At 45.7% G+C, this 19,417-nt stretch overlaps 15 non-coding genes across 15 annotated transcripts; all 15 read left to right on the top strand.

Annotated features, from left to right (window-relative positions):
• Nucleotides 1-1,180: 1,180 nt before the first annotated feature.
• On the top strand, nucleotides 1,181-1,252 carry TRNAW-CCA (transfer RNA tryptophan (anticodon CCA)). Its single transcript has one exon. It is a non-coding gene; the product is annotated as a tRNA-Trp (tRNA).
• A 569-nt stretch (nucleotides 1,253-1,821) lies between these two features.
• Nucleotides 1,822-1,894, top strand: TRNAW-CCA (transfer RNA tryptophan (anticodon CCA)). The gene has a single exon. It is a non-coding gene; the product is annotated as a tRNA-Trp (tRNA).
• A 2,688-nt stretch (nucleotides 1,895-4,582) lies between these two features.
• TRNAW-CCA (transfer RNA tryptophan (anticodon CCA)) lies at nucleotides 4,583-4,654 on the top strand. Its single transcript has one exon. It is a non-coding gene; the product is annotated as a tRNA-Trp (tRNA).
• Nucleotides 4,655-5,849: 1,195 nt separating this feature from the next.
• TRNAW-CCA (transfer RNA tryptophan (anticodon CCA)) lies at nucleotides 5,850-5,921 on the top strand. The gene has a single exon. It is a non-coding gene; the product is annotated as a tRNA-Trp (tRNA).
• A 1,625-nt stretch (nucleotides 5,922-7,546) lies between these two features.
• TRNAW-CCA (transfer RNA tryptophan (anticodon CCA)) lies at nucleotides 7,547-7,618 on the top strand. Its single transcript has one exon. It is a non-coding gene; the product is annotated as a tRNA-Trp (tRNA).
• A 142-nt stretch (nucleotides 7,619-7,760) lies between these two features.
• TRNAW-CCA (transfer RNA tryptophan (anticodon CCA)) lies at nucleotides 7,761-7,832 on the top strand. The gene has a single exon. It is a non-coding gene; the product is annotated as a tRNA-Trp (tRNA).
• Nucleotides 7,833-8,183: 351 nt separating this feature from the next.
• Nucleotides 8,184-8,255, top strand: TRNAW-CCA (transfer RNA tryptophan (anticodon CCA)). Its single transcript has one exon. It is a non-coding gene; the product is annotated as a tRNA-Trp (tRNA).
• A 1,636-nt stretch (nucleotides 8,256-9,891) lies between these two features.
• On the top strand, nucleotides 9,892-9,963 carry TRNAW-CCA (transfer RNA tryptophan (anticodon CCA)). The gene has a single exon. It is a non-coding gene; the product is annotated as a tRNA-Trp (tRNA).
• A 561-nt stretch (nucleotides 9,964-10,524) lies between these two features.
• On the top strand, nucleotides 10,525-10,596 carry TRNAW-CCA (transfer RNA tryptophan (anticodon CCA)). The gene has a single exon. It is a non-coding gene; the product is annotated as a tRNA-Trp (tRNA).
• Nucleotides 10,597-12,436: 1,840 nt separating this feature from the next.
• TRNAW-CCA (transfer RNA tryptophan (anticodon CCA)) lies at nucleotides 12,437-12,508 on the top strand. The gene has a single exon. It is a non-coding gene; the product is annotated as a tRNA-Trp (tRNA).
• A 142-nt stretch (nucleotides 12,509-12,650) lies between these two features.
• On the top strand, nucleotides 12,651-12,722 carry TRNAW-CCA (transfer RNA tryptophan (anticodon CCA)). The gene has a single exon. It is a non-coding gene; the product is annotated as a tRNA-Trp (tRNA).
• Nucleotides 12,723-13,073: 351 nt separating this feature from the next.
• On the top strand, nucleotides 13,074-13,145 carry TRNAW-CCA (transfer RNA tryptophan (anticodon CCA)). The gene has a single exon. It is a non-coding gene; the product is annotated as a tRNA-Trp (tRNA).
• Nucleotides 13,146-14,781: 1,636 nt separating this feature from the next.
• On the top strand, nucleotides 14,782-14,853 carry TRNAW-CCA (transfer RNA tryptophan (anticodon CCA)). The gene has a single exon. It is a non-coding gene; the product is annotated as a tRNA-Trp (tRNA).
• Nucleotides 14,854-15,414: 561 nt separating this feature from the next.
• On the top strand, nucleotides 15,415-15,486 carry TRNAW-CCA (transfer RNA tryptophan (anticodon CCA)). The gene has a single exon. It is a non-coding gene; the product is annotated as a tRNA-Trp (tRNA).
• A 1,208-nt stretch (nucleotides 15,487-16,694) lies between these two features.
• Nucleotides 16,695-16,766, top strand: TRNAW-CCA (transfer RNA tryptophan (anticodon CCA)). Its single transcript has one exon. It is a non-coding gene; the product is annotated as a tRNA-Trp (tRNA).
• The last annotated feature ends 2,651 nt before the right edge of the window (nucleotides 16,767-19,417 follow it).

Raw genomic sequence — 19,417 nt, 5'->3', positions numbered from 1 at the left:
CTGTCTATCTACTTATTTGTCATTCTACAATGAGTTGTCTCTTTACCTGTGCTTCATCGATAGAAGGCCGAGCAAAACATGCTACCACATGGGGGCAAACGGCTACACTAAGCGGACTCGGTGGCGAACCGGTAGCGCGTCTGACTCCAGATCAAAAGGTTGCGTGTTCGAATCACGTCCGGGTCAAATTCTTTGTTTTATCATTTTCATCTGTATATCTACTTATTTGTCTGCCTACAATGACTTGTCTCTTTACCTGTGCTGCTTCGAAAGAAGGCCGTGCAAAACATGCTACCGCGTGTGTGCGAACGGTGACCCTAAACGGACTCGGTGGCGCAACGGTTGCACGTCTGACTCCATATCAGAACAATGCGTGTTCGAATCACGTCTGGGTCAAGTTCTCTTTTTTATTATTTTCATCTATCTGTCTAACTACTTATTTGTCTGTCTACAATGACTTGTCTCTTTACTTGTGTTTCAACGACAGAAGACCGAGCAAAACGTGCTACCGCGTGTGTGCGAACGGCTACCTTAAGCGGACTCGTTGGTGCAACTTTAGCACGTCTGACTCCAGATCAGAAGGTTGCGTGTTCTAATCACGTCCGGGTCAAATTCTCTTTTTATGATTTTCATGTATCTGTTTATCTAATTATTTGTCCTTCTACAATGACTTCTCCCTTTACCTGTGCTTCGTCGACAGAAGGCCGTGCAAAACATGCTACCGCGTGTGTGCGAACGGCGACCCTAAACGGACTCGGTGGCGCAACGGTAGCGCGTCTGACTTCAGATCAGAAGGTTGCATGTTCGAATCACGTCCGGGTCAAATTCTCTTTTTTAATATTTTCATCTATCTGTCTATCTACATATTTGTCTGTGTACAATGACTTGTCCCTTTACCTGTGCTTCGTCGAGACAAGGCCGAGCAAAACATGCTACGGTGTGTGTGAAAACGGCTACACAAAGTGGACTCGGTGGCGACACGGTAGCACGTCTGACTCCATATCAGAAGGTTGCGTGTTCGAATCACGTCCGGGTCAAATTCTCTTTTTTTATTATTTTCAACTATCTGTCTATCTACTTATTCGTCTCTCTACAATGACCTGTCTCTTTACCTGATTTTCATCGACGGAAGGCCGAGCAAAACATGCTACCGCGTCTGCGCGAACGGCTACCTTAAGCGGACTCGGTGGTGCAACTTTAGCACGTCTGACTCCAGATCAGAAGGTTGCGTGTTCGAATCACGTCCAGGTCAAATTCTCTTTTCATGATTTTCATCTTTCTGTTTATCTACATATTTGTCCTTCTACAATGACTTGTCCCTTTACCTGTGCTTTATCGACACAAGGCCGAGCAAAACATGCTACCGTGTGTGTGAAAACGGCTACACAAAGTGGACTCGGTGGCGACACGGTAGCACGTCTGACTCCATATCAGAAAGTTGCGTGTTCGATTCACGTCCGGGTCAAGTTCTCTTTTTCATTATTTTCATCTATTTGTCTATCTACTTATTTGTCTGTCTACAATGGCTTGTCTCTTTACCTGTGCTTCATCGACAGAAGGCCGAGCAAAACATGCTACCGCGTGTGTGCGAAGGGCAACCCTATAAGCGGACTTGGTGGCGCAACGGTACCACGTCTGACTCCAGATCAGAAGGTTGTGTGTTCGAATCACGTTTGGGTCAAATTCTCTTTCTATTATTTTCATCTATCTGAATATCAACTTACTTGTCTGTCTACAATGACTTGTCCCTTAACTTGGGATTCATCGATAGAAGGCCGAGCAAAACTTGCTACCACGTTTGTGCGAACGGCTACCCTAAGCGGACGCGGTGGCGCAACGGTAGCGTGTCTGACTCCAGATCAGAAGGTTGCGAGTTCGAATCACGTCTGGTTCAAATTCTCTTTTTTTATTATTTTCAACTATCTGTCTATCTACTTATTTGTCTGTCTACAATGACTTGTCTCTTTACCTGTGTTCATCGACAGAAGGCCGAGCAAAACATGCTACCGCGTGTGTGCGAACGGCTACCCTAAGCGGAATCGGTGGCGCAACTTTAGCGCGTCATTCTCCAGATCAGAAGGTTGCGTGTTCGAACCATGTGCGGGCCAAATTCTCTTTTTTGTTATTTTTATCTGTCTATCTACCTATTTGTCATTCTACAATGACTTGTCTCTTTACCTGTGCTTCATCGACAGAAGGCCGAGCAAACATGCTACGGCGTGTGTGCGAATGGCTGCGCTAAGTGGACTCGGTGGCGACACAGTAGCACGTCTGACTCCAGATCAGAAGTTCGCGTGTTCGAATCACGTCCGTGTTAAGTTCTTTTTTATTATTTTCATCTATCTGTCTATCTACTTATTTGTCTGTCTACAATGACTTGTCTCTTTACCTGTGCTTCATCGAAGAGGGCCGAGCAAAACATGCTACTGCGTGTGTGCGAAGGGCTACCCTATAGGCGGACTCGGTTGCGCAACGATACCACGTCTGACTCCAGATGAGAAGGATGCGTGTTCGAATCACGTCTGGGTCAAATTCTCTTTTTTGTTATTTTTATCTGTCTATCTACTTATTTGTCATTCTACAATGAGTTGTCTCTTTACCTGTGCTTCATCGATAGAAGGCCGAGCAAAACATGCTACCACGTGTGGGCGAAGGGCTACACTAAGCGGACTCGGTGGCGAACCAGTAGCGCGTCTGACTTCAGATCAGAAGGTTGCATGTTCGAATCACGTCCGGGTCAAATTCTCTTTTTTAATATTTTCATCTATCTGTCTATCTACATATTTGTCTGTCTACAATGACTTGTCCCTTCACCTGTGCTTCGTCGACACAAGGCCGAGCAAAACATGCTACGGTGTGTGTGAAAACGGCTACACAAAGTGGACTCGGTGGCGACACGGTAGCACGTCTGACTCCATATCAGAAGGTTGCGTGTTCGAATCACGTCCGGGTCAAGTTCTCTTTTTTATTATTTTCATCTATCTGTCTATCTACTTATTTGTCTGTCTACAATGACTTGTCGCTTTACCTGTGCTTCATCGACAGAAGGCCGAGCAAAACATGCTACCGCGTGTGTGCGAAGGGAAACCCTATAAGCGGACTCGGTTGCGCAACGGTATCACGTCTGACTCCAGATCACAAGGTTGCGTGTTCGAATCACGTTTGGTTAAAATTTTCTTTTTATTATTTTTATCTATCTGAATATCTACTTATTTGTCTGTCTACAATGACTTGTCCCTTTATTTGGGATTCATCGACAAATGGCCGAGCAAAACGTGCTACCACGTTTGTGCGAACGGCTACCCTAAGCGGACTCGGTGGCGACACGGTAGCGTGTCTGACTCCAGATCAGAAGGTTGCGTGTTCGAACCATGTGCGGGTCAAATTCTCTTTTTTGTTATTTTTCTCTGTCTATCTACCTATTTGTCATTCTACAATGACTTGTCTCTTTACCTGTGCTTCATCGACAGAACGCCGAGCAAAACATGCTACGGGTTGTGTGCGAACGGCTGCGCTTAGTGGACTCGGTGGCGACACAGTAGCACGTCTGACTCCAGATCAGAAGTTCGCGTGTTCGAATCACGTCCGTGTTAAGTTCTTTTTTAATATTTTCATCTATCTGTCTATCTACATATTTGTCTGTCTACAATGACTTGTCCCTTTACCTGTGCTTCGTCGACACAAGGCCGAGCAAAACATGCTACGGTGTGTGTGAAAACGGCTACACAAAGTGGAATCAGTGGCGACACGGTAGCACGTCTGACTCCATATAAGAAGGTTGCGTGTTCGAATCACGTCCGGGTCAAATTCTCTTTTTATGATTTTCATCTATCTGTTTATCTACTTATTTGTCTGTCTACAATGACCTGTCTCTTTACCTGATTTTCATCGACTGAAGGCCTAGCAAAACATGCTACCGCGTCTGTGCGAACGGCTACCTTAAGCGGACTCGGTGGTGCAACTTTAGCACGTCTGACTCCAGATCAGAAGGTTGCGTGTTCTAATCATGTCCGGGTCAAATTCTCTTTTCATGATTTTCATCTATCTGTTTATCTACATATTTGTCCTTCTACAATGTCTTGCCTCTTTACCTGTGCTTCATCGACAGAAGGCCGAGCAAAACATGCTACCGCGTGTGTGCGAACGGCTACCCTAAGTGGACTTGATGGCGACACGGTAGCACGTCTGACTCCAGATCAGAAGTTTGCGTGTTCGAATCACGTCCGGGTCAAATTCTCTTTTTATGATTTTCATCTATCTGTTTATCTACTTATTTGTCTGTCTACAATGACTTGTCTCTTCACCTGTGCTTCATCGATAGAAGGCCGAGCAAAACATGCTACCACGTGTGTGCGAACGGCCACACTAAGCGGACTCGGTGGCGAACTGGTAGCGCGTCTGACTCCAGATGAGAAGGATGCGTGTTCGAATCACGTCTGGGTCAAATTCTCTTTTTTGGTATTTTTATCTGTCTATCTACTTATTTGTCATTCTACAATGAGTTGTCTCTTTACCTGTGCTTTATCAATAGAAGGCCGAGCAAAACATGCTACCACGTGTGGGCGAACGGCTACACTAAGCGGACTCGGTGGCGTACCGGTAGCGCGTCTGACTCCAGATCAGAAGGTTGCGTGTTCGAATCACGTCCGGGTCAAATTCTCTTTTTAAGATTTTCATCTATCCTTTTATCTACTTATTTGTCTGTCTACAATGACTTGTCTCTTCACAAGTGCTTCATCGATAGAAGGCCGAGCAAAACATGCTACCACGTCTGTGCGAACAGCCACAATAAGCGGACTCGGTGGCGAACTGGTAGCGCGTCCGACTCCAGATCAGAAGGTTGCGTGTTCGAGTCACGTCCGGGTCAATTTCTCTTTTTTAATATTTTCATCTGTCTATCTACTTATTTGTCCGTCTACATTACTTGTCTCTTTATCTGTGCTGCATCGACAGAAGGCCGAGCAAAACATGCTACCACGTGTGTGCAAACGGCTACACTAAGTGGACTCGGTGGCGACACGGTAGCACTTCTGACTCCAGATCAGAAGGTTGCGTGTTCGAATCACGTCCAGGTCAAGTTCTCTTTTTTACTATTTTCAGCTATCTGTCTATCTACTTATATGTCTGCCTACAGTGACTCTTCTCTTTAGCTGTGCTTCATCGAATGAAGGCCAGGCAAAACATGCTACCACGTATGTGCAACGGCTACCCTAAGTGGACTTGGTGGCGAATGGTAGCACGTCAGACTTCAGATCAGAAGGTTGCGTGATCGAACCGCGTGCGGGTCAAATTCTCTTTTTTTTATTTTCATCTGTCTATCTACTTCTTTGTCTGTGTACAATGACTTGTCTATTTACCTGTGCTTTTTCAATACAGGACCGAGCAAAACATGCTACCACGTGTGTGCGAACGGCTACCCTAAGCGGACTCGGTGGTGAACTGGTAGCGCGTCCGCCTCCAGATCAGAAGGTTGCGTGTTCGGTACACGTCTGGGTGAAATCCTTTCTTTTATTATTTTCAACTATCTGTCTATCTACTTATTTGTCTGTCTACAATGACTTGTCTCTTTACCTGTGCTTCATCTACAAAAGCCCGAGCAAAATATGCTACCGCGTGTGTGCGAATGGCCACACTAAGCGGACTCGGTGGCGAACTGGTAGCGCGTCTGACTCCAGATGAGAAGGATGCGTGTTCGAATCACGTCTGGGTCAAATTCTCTTTTTTGTTATTTTTATCTGTCTATCTACTTATTTGTCATTCTACAATGAGTTGTCTCTTTACCTGTGCTTTATCAATAGAAGGCCGAGCAAAACATGCTACCACGTGTGGGCGAACGGCTACACTAAGCGGACTCGGTGGCGTACCGGTAGCGCGTCTGACTCCAGATCAGAAGGTTGCGTGTTCGAATCACGTCCGGGTCAAATTCTCTTTTTAAGATTTTCATCTATACTTTTATCTACTTATTTGTCTGTCTACAATGACTTGTCTTTTCACATGTGCTTCATCGATAGAAGGCCGAGGAAAAACATGCTACCACGTCTGTGCGAACGGCCACAATAAGCGGACTCGGTGGCGAACTGGTAGCGCGTCCGACTCCAGATCAGAAGGTTGCGTGTTCGAGTCACGTCCGGGTTAAATTCTCTTTTTAATATATTCATCTATCTGTCAATACCTATTTGTCCATCTACAATGACGTGTCTCTTTACCTGTGCTTCCTCGACTGAAGGCCGTGCAAAACATGCTACCGCTTGTGTGCGAATGGCTATCCTAAACGGACTCGGTGGCGCAACGATAGCGCTTCTGATACCAGATCAGAAGGTTGCGTGTTTGAATCACGTTAGGGTCAAATTCTTTTTTTTATTATTTTCATCTATCTGTCTATCTACTTATTTGTCTGTCTACAATGACTTGTCTCTTTACCTTTGCTTCATCAATAGAAGGCCGACCAAAACATTCTACCACGTATGTGCGAACGGCAACCCTAAGCGGACTCTATGGCAAACCAGTAGCGCGTCTGACACCAGATCAGAAAGTTGCGTGTTCGAAGGAAGTCCGTGTCAAATTCTCTTTTTTATTATTTTCATCTGTCTATCTACTTATTTGTCTGTTTACAATGACTTGTCTCTTTACCTGTGCTTCATCGACAGAAGGCCGAGCAACACGTGCTACCGCGTGTGTGCGAACGCCTACACTAAGTGGACTCGGTGGTGATACGGTAGCACGTCTGACTCCAGATCACATGGTTGCGTGTTCGAATCACGTCTGGGTCAAATTCTCTTTTTTATTATTTTCAACTATCTGTCTATCTACTTATTTGTCTGTCTACAATGACTTGTCTCTTTACCTGTGTTTCATCGACACAAGGCCGAGCAAAACATGCTACCGCGTGTGTGCGAACGGCTACCTTAAGCGGACTCGGTGGTGCAACATTAGCACGTCTCACTCCAGATCAAAAGGTTGCATGTTCGAATCACGTCCGGGTCAAATTCTCTTTTTTATTATTTTCATCTGCCTTTATACTTATTTGTCTGTCTACAATGACTTGTCTCTTTACCTTTGCTTCATCAATAGAAGGCCGACCAAAACATTCTACCACGTGTGTGCGAACGGCAACCCTAAGCGAACTCTGTGGCGAACCAGTAGCGCGTCTGACACCAGATCAGAAAGTTGCGTGTTCGAATGACGTCCGGGTCAAATTCTCTTTTTTATTATTTTCATCTGTCTATCTACTTATTTGTCTGTCTACAATGACTTGTGTCTTTTCCTGTGCTTCATCGACAGAAGGCCAAGCAAAACGTGCTACCGCGTGTGTGCGAACGCCTACACTAAGTGGACTCGGTGGCGATACGGTAGCACGTCTGAATCCAGATCACATGGTTGCGTGTTCGAATCGCGTCTGGGTCAAATTCTCTTTTTTATTATTTTCAACTATTGGTCTATCTATCAATTTGTCTGTCTACAATGACTTGCCTCTTTACCTGTGTTTCATCGACACAAGGCCGAGCAAAACATGCTACCGCGTGTGTGCGAACGGCTACCTTAAGCGGACTCGGTGGTGCAACTTTAGCACGTCTGACTCCAGATCAGAAGGTTGCGTGTTCGAATCACGTCCGGGTCAAAATCTCTTTTTTAATATTTTCATCTATCTGTCTATCTACTTATTTGTCTGTCTACAATGACTTGTCCCTTTACCTGTGCTTCAACGACACAAGGCCGTGCAAAACATGCTACCGCGTGTGTGCGAACGGCGACCCTAAACGGACTCGGTGACGCAACGGTAGCGCGTCTGACTCCAGATCAGAAGGTTGCGTGTTCGAATCACATCCGGGTCAAACTTTCTTTTTTATCATTTTCATCTGTCTATTTACCTATTTGTCTGTCTACAATGACTTGTCTCTTTACCTGTGCTTCATCGACAGAAGGACGAACAAAACATGCTACCGCGTGAGTGCGAACGGCTACACTAAGTGGACTCGGTGGCGACACGGTAGCACATCTGACTCCAGATCAGAAGGTTGTGTGTTCGAATCACGTTTGGGTCAAATTCTCTTTTTATTATTTTCATCTATCTGAATATCTACTTATTTGTCTGTCTACAATGACTTGTCCCTTTACATGGGATTCATCGACAGTAGGCCGAGCAAAACATGCTACCACGTTTGTGCGAACGACTACCCTAAGCGGACTCGGTGGCGCAACGGTAGCGCGTCTGACTCCAGATCGGACGGTTGCGTGTTCGAATCACGTCTAGGTTAAATTCACTTTTTTATTATTTTCAACTATCTGTCTATCTACTTATTTGTCATTCTGCAATGACTTGTCTCTTTACCTGTGCTTCATCGATAGAAGGCCGAGCAAAACATGCTACCACGTGTGTGCGAATGGCCACCCTACGCGGACTCGGTGGCGAACTGGTAGCGCGTCCGACTCCAGATCAGAAGGTTGCGTGTTCGAGTCACGTCCGGGTCCCATTCTCTTTTTTAATATTTTCATCTGTCTATGTACTTATTTGTCTGTCTACAATCACTTGTCTCTTTATCTGTGCTGCATCGACAGAAGGCCGAGCAAAACATGCTACCACGTGTGTGCGAACGGCTACACTAAGTGGACTCGGTGGCGACACGGTAGCACGTCTGACTCCAGATCAGAAGGTTGCGTGTTCGAATCACGTCCGGGTCAACTTCTCTTTTTTACTATTTTCATCTATCTGTCTATCTACTTATTTGTCTGTCTACAGTGACTCTTCTCTTTGGCTGTGCTTCATCGACAGAAGGCCAGGCAAAACATGCTACCACGTGTATGCAACGGCTACCCTAAGCGGACTCGGTGGCGAACTGGTAGCGCGTCCGAGTCCGACTCCAGATCAGAAGGTTGCGTGTTCGAATCACGTCCGGGTCAAGATCTCTTTTTTATTATTTTCATCTATCTCTCTATTTACTTATTTGTCTGTCTACAATGACTTGCCTCTTTACCTGTGCTTCATCGACAGAAGGCTGAGCAATACATGCTACCACGTGTGTGCGAACGGCTGCCCTGAGCAAACTCGGAGGGGCAATGGTAGCGCGTCTGACTACAGATCAGTAGGTTGCATGTTCAAATCACGTCCGGGTCGAATTCTCATTTTTATTGTTTTCAGCTATCTGTCTATCTCATTATTTGTCTGTCCCCAATGACTTGTCTCTTTACCTGTGCTTCATCGACACAAGGCCGAGCAAAACATGCTACCGCGTGTGTGCGAACGGCGACACTAAACGGAATCGGTGACGCAACGGTAGCGCGTCTGACTCCAGATCAGAAGGTTGGGTGCTCTAATCACGTCTGGGTCAAATTCTCTTTTTATTATTTTCATCTATCTGTCTGTCTACTTATTTGTCGGTCTACAATGACTTGTCTCTTTACCTGTGCTTCATCGACATAAGCCCGTGCAAAACATGCTACCACGTTTGTGCGAACGGCTACCCTAAGCGGATTCGCTGGCGCAACTTTAGCACGTCTGACTCCAGATCAGAAGGTTGCGTGTTCTAATCACGTCCGGGTCAAATTCTCTTTTTATTATTTTCATCTCTCTGTCTATCTATTTATTTGTCTGTCTGCAATGACTTGTCCCTTTACCTGTGCTTCATCGACAGAAGGCCGAGCAAAACATGCTACCGCGTGTGTGCGAACGGCTACCCTAAGTGGACTCGGTGGCGCAACTTTAGCACGTCTGACTCCAGATCAAAAGGTTGCGTGTTCTAATCACGTCCGGGTCAAATTCTCTTTTTAATATTTTCATCTATCTGTCTATACCTACTTGTCCTTCTACAATGACTTGTCTCTTTACCTGTGCTTCCTCGACTGAAGGCCGTGCAAAACATGCTACCGCGTGGGTGCGAACGGCTACCCTAAACGGACTCGGTGGCGCAACGGTAGCGCGTCTGACTCCAGATCAGAAGGTGGCGTGTTCTAATCACGTTCGGGTTAAATTTTCTTTTTAATTATTTTCATCTGTCTTTATACTTATTTGTCTGTCTACAATGACTTGTCTCTTTACCTTTGCTTCATCAATAGAAGGCCGACCAAAACATTCTACCACGTGTGAGCGAACGGCAACCCTAAGCGGACTCTGTGGCGAACCGGTAGCGCGTCTGACACCAGATCAGAAAGTTGCGTGTTCGAATGACGTCCGGGTCAAATTCTCTTTTTTATTATTTTCATCTGTCTATCTACCTATTTGTCTGTCTACAAAGACTTGTGTCTTTACCTGTGCTTCATCGACAGAAGGCCAAGCAAAACGTGCTGCCGCGTGTGTGTGAACGCCTACACTAAGTGGACTCGGTGATATACGGTAGCACGTCTGAATCCAGATCACATGGTTGTGTGTTCGAATCGCGTCTGGCTCAAATTCTCTTTTCTATTATTTTCAACTATCTGTCTATCTATTAATTTGTCTGTCTACAATGACTTGTCTCTTTACCTGTGTTTCATCGACACAAGGCCGAGCAAAACATGCTACCGCGTGTGTGCGAACTTCTACCTTAAGCGGACTCGGTGGTGCAACTTTAGCACGTCTGACTCCAGATCAGAAGGTTGCGTGTTCGAATCACGTCTGGGTCAAATTCTCTTTTTTAATATTTTCATCTATCTGTCTATCTACTTATTTGTCTGTCTACAATGACTTGTCTCTTTACCTGTGCTTCATCGACAGAAGGCCGAGCAAAACATGCTACGGCGTGTGTGCGAATGGCCCTCCTAAGCGGACTTGGTGGCGAACAGGTAGCGCGTCCGACTCCAGATCAGAAGGTTGCGTGTTCGAGTCACGTCCGGGTCAAGTTCTCTTTGTTAATATTTTCATCTATCTGTCTATCTACCTATTTGTCTGTCTACAATGACTTGTCTCGTTACCTGTGCTTCATCGACAGAAGGCCGAGCAATATATGCTACCACGTGTGTGCGAACGGCTGCCCTGAGCAAACTTGGAGGCACAACGTTAGCGCGTCTGACTCCAGATCAGTAGGTTGCATGTTCGAATCACGTCCGGGTCAAATTCTCATTTTTATTGTTTTCAGCTATCTGTCTATCTACCTATTTGTCTGTCTACAATGACTTGTCTCTTTATCTGTGCTGCGTCAACAGAAGGCCGAGCAAAACATGCTACCACGTGTGTGCGAACGGCTGCCCTGAGCAAACTCGGAGGCACAACGGTAGCGCGTCTGACTCCAGATCAGTAGGTTGCATGTTCGAATCACGTCCGGGTGAATTTTTTTTTATTGTTTTCAGCCATCTGTCTATCTACTTATTTGTCTGTCCACAATGACTTGTCTCTTTACCTGTGCTTCATCGACAGAAGGCCGTGTAAAACATGCTACCGCGTGGGAGCGATGTCTGCCCAAAGTGCACTCGGTGGCGCAACTGTAGCGCGTCTGACTCCCGATCAGAAGGTTGGGTGCTCTAATCACGTCTGGGTCAAATTCTCTTTTTATTATTTTCATCTATCTGTCTGTCTACTTATTTGTCGGTCTACAATGACTTGTCTCTTTACCTGTGCTTCATCGACATAAGCCCGTGCAAAACATGGTAACACGTTTGTGCGAACGGCTACCCTAAGAGGATTCGCTGGCGCAACTTTAGCACGTCTGACTCCAGATCAGAAGGTTGCGTGTTCTAACCCCGTCCGGGTCAAATTCTCTTTTTATTATTCTCATCTCTCTGTCTATCTATTTATTTGTCTGTCTGCAATGACTTGTCCCTTTACCTGTGCTTCATCGACAGAAGGCCGAGCAAAACTTGCTACCGCGTGTGTGCGAACGGCTACGCTAAGCGGACTCGGTGGCGCAACATTAGCACGTCTCACTCCAGATCAAAAGGTTGCATGTTAGAATCACGTCCGGGTCAAATTCTCTTTTTTATTATTTTCATCTGCCTTTATACTTATTTGTCTGTCTACAATGACTTGTCTCTTTACCTTTGCTTCATCAATAGAAGGCCGACCAAAACATTCTACCACGTGTGTGCGAACGGCAACCCTAAGCGAACTCTGTGGCGAACCAGTAGCGCGTCTGACACCAGATCAGAAAGTTGCGTGTTCGAATGACGTCCGGGTCAAATTCTCTTTTTTATTATTTTCATCTGTCTATCTACTTATTTGTCTGTCTACAATGACTTGTGTCTTTTCCTGTGCTTCATCGACAGAAGGCCAAGCAAAACGTGCTACCGCGTGTGTGCGAACGCCTACACTAAGTGGACTCGGTGGCGATACGGTAGCACGTCTGAATCCAGATCACATGGTTGCGTGTTCGAATCGCGTCTGGGTCAAATTCTCTTTTTTATTATTTTCAACTATCGGTCTATCTATCAATTTGTCTGTCTACAATGACTTGCCTCTTTACCTGTGTTTCATCGACACAAGGCCGAGCAAAACATGCTACCGCGTGTGTGCGAACGGCTACCTTAAGCGGACTCGGTGGTGCAACTTTAGCACGTCTGACTCCAGATCAGAAGGTTGCGTGTTCGAATCACGTCCGGGTCAAAATCTCTTTTTTAATATTTTCATCTATCTGTCTATCTACTTATTTGTCTGTCTACAATGACTTGTCCCTTTACCTGTGCTTCAACGACACAAGGCCGTGCAAAACATGCTACCGCGTGTGTGCGAACGGCGACCCTAAACGGACTCGGTGACGCAACGGTAGCGCGTCTGACTCCAGATCAGAAGGTTGCGTGTTCGAATCACATCCGGGTCAAACTTTCTTTTTTATGATTTTCATCTGTCTATTTACCTATTTGTCTGTCTACAATGACTTGTCTCTTTACCTGTGCTTCATCGACAGAAGGACGAACAAAACATGCTACCGCGTGAGTGCGAACGGCTACACTAAGTGGACTCGGTGGCGACACGGTAGCACATCTGACTCCAGATCAGAAGGTTGTGTGTTCGAATCACGTTTGGGTCAAATTCTCTTTTTATTATTTTCATCTATCTGAATATCTACTTATTTGTCTGTCTACAATGACTTGTCCCTTTACATGGGATTCATCGACAGTAGGCCGAGCAAAACATGCTACCACGTTTGTGCGAACGACTACCCTAAGCGGACTCGGTGGCGCAACGGTAGCGCGTCTGACTCCAGATCGGACGGTTGCGTGTTCGAATCACGTCTAGGTTAAATTCACTTTTTTATTATTTTCAACTATCTGTCTATCTACTTATTTGTCATTCTGCAATGACTTGTCTCTTTACCTGTGCTTCATCGATAGAAGGCCGAGCAAAACATGCTACCACGTGTGTGCGAATGGCCACCCTACGCGGACTCGGTGGCGAACTGGTAGCGCGTCCGACTCCAGATCAGAAGGTTGCGTGTTCGAGTCACGTCCGGGTCCCATTCTCTTTTTTAATATTTTCATCTGTCTATGTACTTATTTGTCTGTCTACAATCACTTGTCTCTTTATCTGTGCTGCATCGACAGAAGGCCGAGCAAAACATGCTACCACGTGTGTGCGAACGGCTACACTAAGTGGACTCGGTGGCGACACGGTAGCACGTCTGACTCCAGATCAGAAGGTTGCGTGTTCGAATCACGTCCGGGTCAACTTCTCTTTTTTACTATTTTCATCTATCTGTCTATCTACTTATTTGTCTGTCTACAGTGACTCTTCTCTTTGGCTGTGCTTCATCGACAGAAGGCCAGGCAAAACATGCTACCACGTGTATGCAACGGCTACCCTAAGCGGACTCGGTGGCGAACTGGTAGCGCGTCCGAGTCCGACTCCAGATCAGAAGGTTGCGTGTTCGAATCACGTCCGGGTCAAGATCTCTTTTTTATTATTTTCATCTATCTCTCTATTTACTTATTTGTCTGTCTACAATGACTTGCCTCTTTACCTGTGCTTCATCGACAGAAGGCCGAGCAATACATGCTACCACGTGTGTGCGAACGGCTGCCCTGAGCAAACTCGGAGGGGCAATGGTAGCGCGTCTGACTACACATCAGTAGGTTGCATGTTCAAATCACGTCCGGGTCGAATTCTCATTTTTATTGTTTTCAGCTATCTGTCTATCTCATTATTTGTCTGTCCCCAATGACTTGTCTCTTTACCTGTGCTTCATCGACACAAGGCCGAGCAAAACATGCTACCGCGTGTGTGCGAACGGCGACACTAAACGGACTCGGTGACGCAACGGTAGCGCGTCTGACTCCAGATCAGAAGGTTGGGTGCTCTAATCACGTCTGGGTCAAATTCTCTTTTTATTATTTTCATCTATCTGTCTGTCTACTTATTTGTCGGTCTACAATGACTTGTCTCTTTACCTGTGCTTCATCGACATAAGCCCGTGCAAAACATGCTACCACGTTTGTGCGAACGGCTACCCTAAGCGGATTCACTGGCGCAACTTTAGCACGTCTGACTCCAGATCAGAAGGTTGCGTGTTCTAATCACGTCCGGGTCAAATTCTCTTTTTATTATTTTCATCTCTCTGTCTATCTATTTATTTGTCTGTCTGCAATGACTTGTCCCTTTACCTGTGCTTCATCGACAGAAGGCCGAGCAAAACATGCTACCGCGTGTGTGCGAACGGCTACCCTAAGTGGACTCGGTGGCGCAACTTTAGCACGTCTGACTCCAGATCAAAAGGTTGCGTGTTCTAATCACGTCCGGGTCAAATTCTCTTTTTAATATTTTCATCTATCTGTCTATACCTACTTGTCCTTCTACAATGACTTGTCTCTTTACCTGTGCTTCCTCGACTGAAGGCCGTGCAAAACATGCTACCGCGTGGGTGCGAACGGCTACCCTAAACGGACTCGGTGGCGCAACGGTAGCGCGTCTGACTCCAGATCAGAAGGTGGCGTGTTCTAATCACGTTCGGGTTAAATTTTCTTTTTAATTATTTTCATCTGTCTTTATACTTATTTGTCTGTCTACAATGACTTGTCTCTTTACCTTTGCTTCATCAATAGAAGGCCGACCAAAACATTCTACCACGTGTGAGCGAACGGCAACCCTAAGCGGACTCTGTGGCGAACCGGTAGCGCGTCTGACACCAGATCAGAAAGTTGCGTGTTCGAATGACGTCCGGGTCAAATTCTCTTTTTTATTATTTTCATCTGTCTATCTACCTATTTGTCTGTCTACAAAGACTTGTGTCTTTACCTGTGCTTCATCGACAGAAGGCCAAGCAAAACGTGCTGCCGCGTGTGTGTGAACGCCTACACTAAGTGGACTCGGTGATATACGGTAGCACGTCTGAATCCAGATCACATGGTTGTGTGTTCGAATCGCGTCTGGCTGAAATTCTCTTTTCTATTATTTTCAACTATCTGTCTATCTATTAATTTGTCTGTCTACAATGACTTGTCTCTTTACCTGTGTTTCATCGACACAAGGCCGAGCAAAACATGCTACCGCGTGTGTGCGAACTTCTACCTTAAGCGGACTCGGTGGTGCAACTTTAGCACGTCTGACTCCAGATCAGAAGGTTGCGTGTTCGAATCACGTCTGGGTCAAATTCTCTTTTTTAATATTTTCATCTATCTGTCTATCTACTTATTTGTCTGTCTACAATGACTTGTCTCTTTACCTGTCCTTCATCGACAGAAGGCCGACCAAAACATGCTACCGCGTGTGTGCGAAGGGCAACCCTATAAGCGGACTTGGTGGCGCAAAGGTACCATGTCTGACTCCAGATCGGAAGATTGCGTGTTCGAATCACGTCCGGGTCAAATTCTCTTTTTTAATATTTTCATCTATCTGTCTATCTACTTATTTGTCTGTCTACAATGACTTGTCTCTTTACCTGTGCTTCATCGACAGAAGGCCGAGCAAAACATGCTACGGCGTGTGTGCGAATGGCCCTCCTAAGCGGACTTGGTGGCGAACAGGTAGCGCGTCCGACTCCAGATCAGAAGGTTGCGTGTTCGAGTCACGTCCGGGTCAAGTTCTCTTTTTTAATATTTTCATCTATCTGTCTATCTACCTATTTGTCTGTCTACAATGACTTGTCTCGTTACCTGTGCTTCATCGACAGAAGGCCGAGCAATATATGCTACCACGTGTGTGCGAACGGCTGCCCTGAGCAAACTCGGAGGCACAACGTTAGCGCGTCTGACTCCAGATCAGTAGGTTGCATGTTCGAATCACGTCCGGGTGAATTTTTTTTTATTGTTTTCAGCCATCTGTCTATCTACTTATTTGTCTGTCCACAATGACTTGTCTCTTTACCTGTGCTTCATCGACAGAAGGCCGTGTAAAACATGCTACCACGTTTGTGCGAACGGCTAGTCTAAGCGGATTCGCTGGCGCAACTTTAGCACGTCTGACTCCAGATCAGAAGGTGTCGTGTTCTAATCACGTCCGTGTCAAATACTCTTTTTATTATTTTCCTCTATCTGTCTATCTACTTATTTGTCCTTCTACAATGACTTCTTCCTTTACCTGTGCTTCGTCGATAGAAGGCCGTGCAAAACATGCTACCGCGTGTGTGCGAACGGCTACCCTAAGCGGACTCGGTGGCTCAACTCTAGCACGTCTGACTCCAGAACAGAAGGTTCCGTGTTCTAACCACGTCCATGTCAAATTCTCTTTTTATTATTTTGATCTATCTGTCTATCTACTTATTTGTCTTTTTACAATGACTTGTTCTTTACTAGTGCTTCGTCGACAGAAGGCCGTGCAAAACCTGCTACCGCATGTGTGCGAACGGCCACCCTAAATAGACTTGGTGGCACAATGGTAGCCCGTCTGACTCCAGATCAGAAGGTTGTGTGTTCGAATCACGTTCGGGTCAAATTCTCTTTTTTAATATTTTCATCTGTCTATCTACTTATTTGTCTGTGTACAATGACTTGTCTCTTTACCTGTGCTTCATCGACAGAAGGCCGAGCAAAACGTGCTACCGCGTGTGTGCTAACGCCTACACTAAGTGGACTCGGTGGCGATACGGTAGCACGTCTGACTCCAGATCACATGGTTGCGTGTTCGAATCACGCCTAGGTCAAATTCTCTTTTTTATTATTTTCAACTATCTGTCTATCTACTTATTTGTCTGTCTACAATGACTTGTCTCTTTACCTGTGTTTCATCGACAGAAGGCCGAGCAAAACATCCACGTGTGTGCGAACGACTACCTTAAGCGGACGCGGTGGTGCAACTTTAGCACGTCTGACTCCAGATCAGAAGGTTGCGTGGTTCAATCACGTCCGGGTCAAATTCTCTTTTTTAATATTTTCATCTATCCGTCTATCTACTTATTTGTCTGTCTACAATGACTTGTTTCTTTACCTGTGTTTCATCGACAGAAGGCCGAGCAAAACATGCTACCACGTATGTGCGAACGACTAGCTTAAGCGGACGCGGTGGTGCAACTTTAGCACGTCTGACTCCAGATCAGAAGGTTGCGTGGTCCAATCACGTCCGGGTCAAATTCTCTTTTTTAATATTTTCATCTACCTGTCTATCTACTTATTTGTCTGTCTACAGTGACTTGTCTCTTTACCTGTGCTTCATCGACAGAAGGCCGAGAAAATCATGCTACCGCGTGTGTGCGAAGGGCTACCCTATAGGCGGACTCGGTTGCGCAACGGTACCACGTCTAACTCCAGATCAGATGTTTGCGTGTTCGAATCACGTCTGGGTCAAAATCTCTTTTTTTGTTATTTTTATCTATCTACTTATTTGTCATTCTACAATGACTTGTCTCTTTACCTGTGCTTCACCGACAGAAGGCCGAGCAAAACATGCTACCGCGTGTGTGCGAATGGCTACCCTAAGTGGACTTGATGGCGACTCGGTAGCACGTCTGACTCCAGATCAGAAGGTTGCGTGTTCGAATCACGCCCGGGTCAAATTCTCTTTTTTTATTATTTTCATCTCTCTGTCTATCTACTTATTTGTCTGTCTACAATGACTTGTCTCTTCACCTGTGGTTCATCGACAGAAGGCCAGGCAAAACATGCTACCACGTGTATTGAACGGCTACCCTAAGCGGACTCGGTGGCGAACTGGTAGCGCGTCCGACTCCAGATCAGAAGGTTGCGTGTTCGAATCACGTCCGTGTCAAGATCTCTTTTTTATTATTTTCATCTATCTCTCTATTTACTTATTTGTCTGTCTACAATGACTTGTCTCTTTACCTGTGCTTCATCGACAGAAGGCCGAGCAATACAAGCTACCACGTGTGTGCGAACGGCTGCCCTGAGCAAACTCGGAGGCGCAACGGTAGCGCGTCTGACTCCAGATCAGTAGGTTGCATGTTCAAATCACGTCCGGGTGAAATTCTCATTTTTATTGTTTTCAGCTATCTGTCTATCTCATTATTTGTCTGTCCCCAATGACTTGTCTCTTTACCTGTGCTTCATCGACACAAGGCCGAGCAAAACATGCTACCGCGTGTGTGCGAACGGCGACACTGAACGGACTCGGTGACGCAACGGTAGCGCGTCTGACTCCAGATCAGAAGGTTGGGTGCTCTAATCACGTCTGGGTCAAATTCTCTTTTTATTATTTTCATCTATCTGTCTGTCTACTTATTTGTCGGTCTACAATGACTCGTCTCTTTACCTGTGCTTCATCGACATAAGCTCGTGCAAAACATGCTACCACGTTTGTGCGAACGGCTACCCTAAGCGGATTCGCTGGCGCAACTTTAGCACGTCTGACTCCAGATCAGAAGGTTGCGTGTTCTAATCACGTCCGGGTCAAATTCTCTTTTTATTATTTTCATCTCTCTGTCTATATATTTATTTGTCTGTCTGCAATGACTTGTCCCTTTACCTGTGCTTCATCGACAGAAGGCCGAGCAAAACATGCTACCGCGTGTGTGCGAACGGCTACCCTAAGCGGACTCGGTGGCGCAACTTTAGCACGTCTGACTTCAGATCAAAAGGTTGCGTGTTCTAATCACGTCCGGGTCAAATTCTCTTTTTAATATTTTCATCTATCTGTCTATACCTACTTGTCCTTCTACAATGACTTGTCTCTTTACCTGTGCTTCCTCGACTGAAGGCCGTGCAAAACATGCTACCGCGTGTTTGCGAACGGCTACCTTAAACGGACTCGGTGGCGCAACGGTAGCGCGTCTGACTCCAGATAAGAAGGTTGCGTGTTCTAATCACGTTCGGGTTAAATTCTCTTTTTTTATTATTTTCATCTGTCTTTATACTAATTTGTCTGTCTACAATGACTTGTCTCTTTACCTTTGCTTCATCAATAGAAGGCCGACCAAAACATTCTACCACGTGTGTGCGAACGGCAACCCTAAGCGGACTCTGTGGCGAACCGGTAGCGCGTCTGACACCAGATCAGAAAGTTGCGTGTTCGAATGACGTCCGGGTCAAATTCTCTTTTTTATTATTTTCATCTGTCTATCTACTTATTTGTCTGTCTACAATGACTTGTGTCTTTACCAGTGCTTCATCGACAGAAGGCCAAGCAAAACGT

This window comes from Rhipicephalus microplus, chromosome 5, assembly GCF_043290135.1.
Source record: "Rhipicephalus microplus isolate Deutch F79 chromosome 5, USDA_Rmic, whole genome shotgun sequence".
NCBI classification, from domain to species: Eukaryota; Metazoa; Arthropoda; class Arachnida; order Ixodida; family Ixodidae; genus Rhipicephalus; species Rhipicephalus microplus.
Note: the sequence above shows the minus strand (reverse complement) of the source record. Positions and strands in the feature narration are given on the sequence as shown.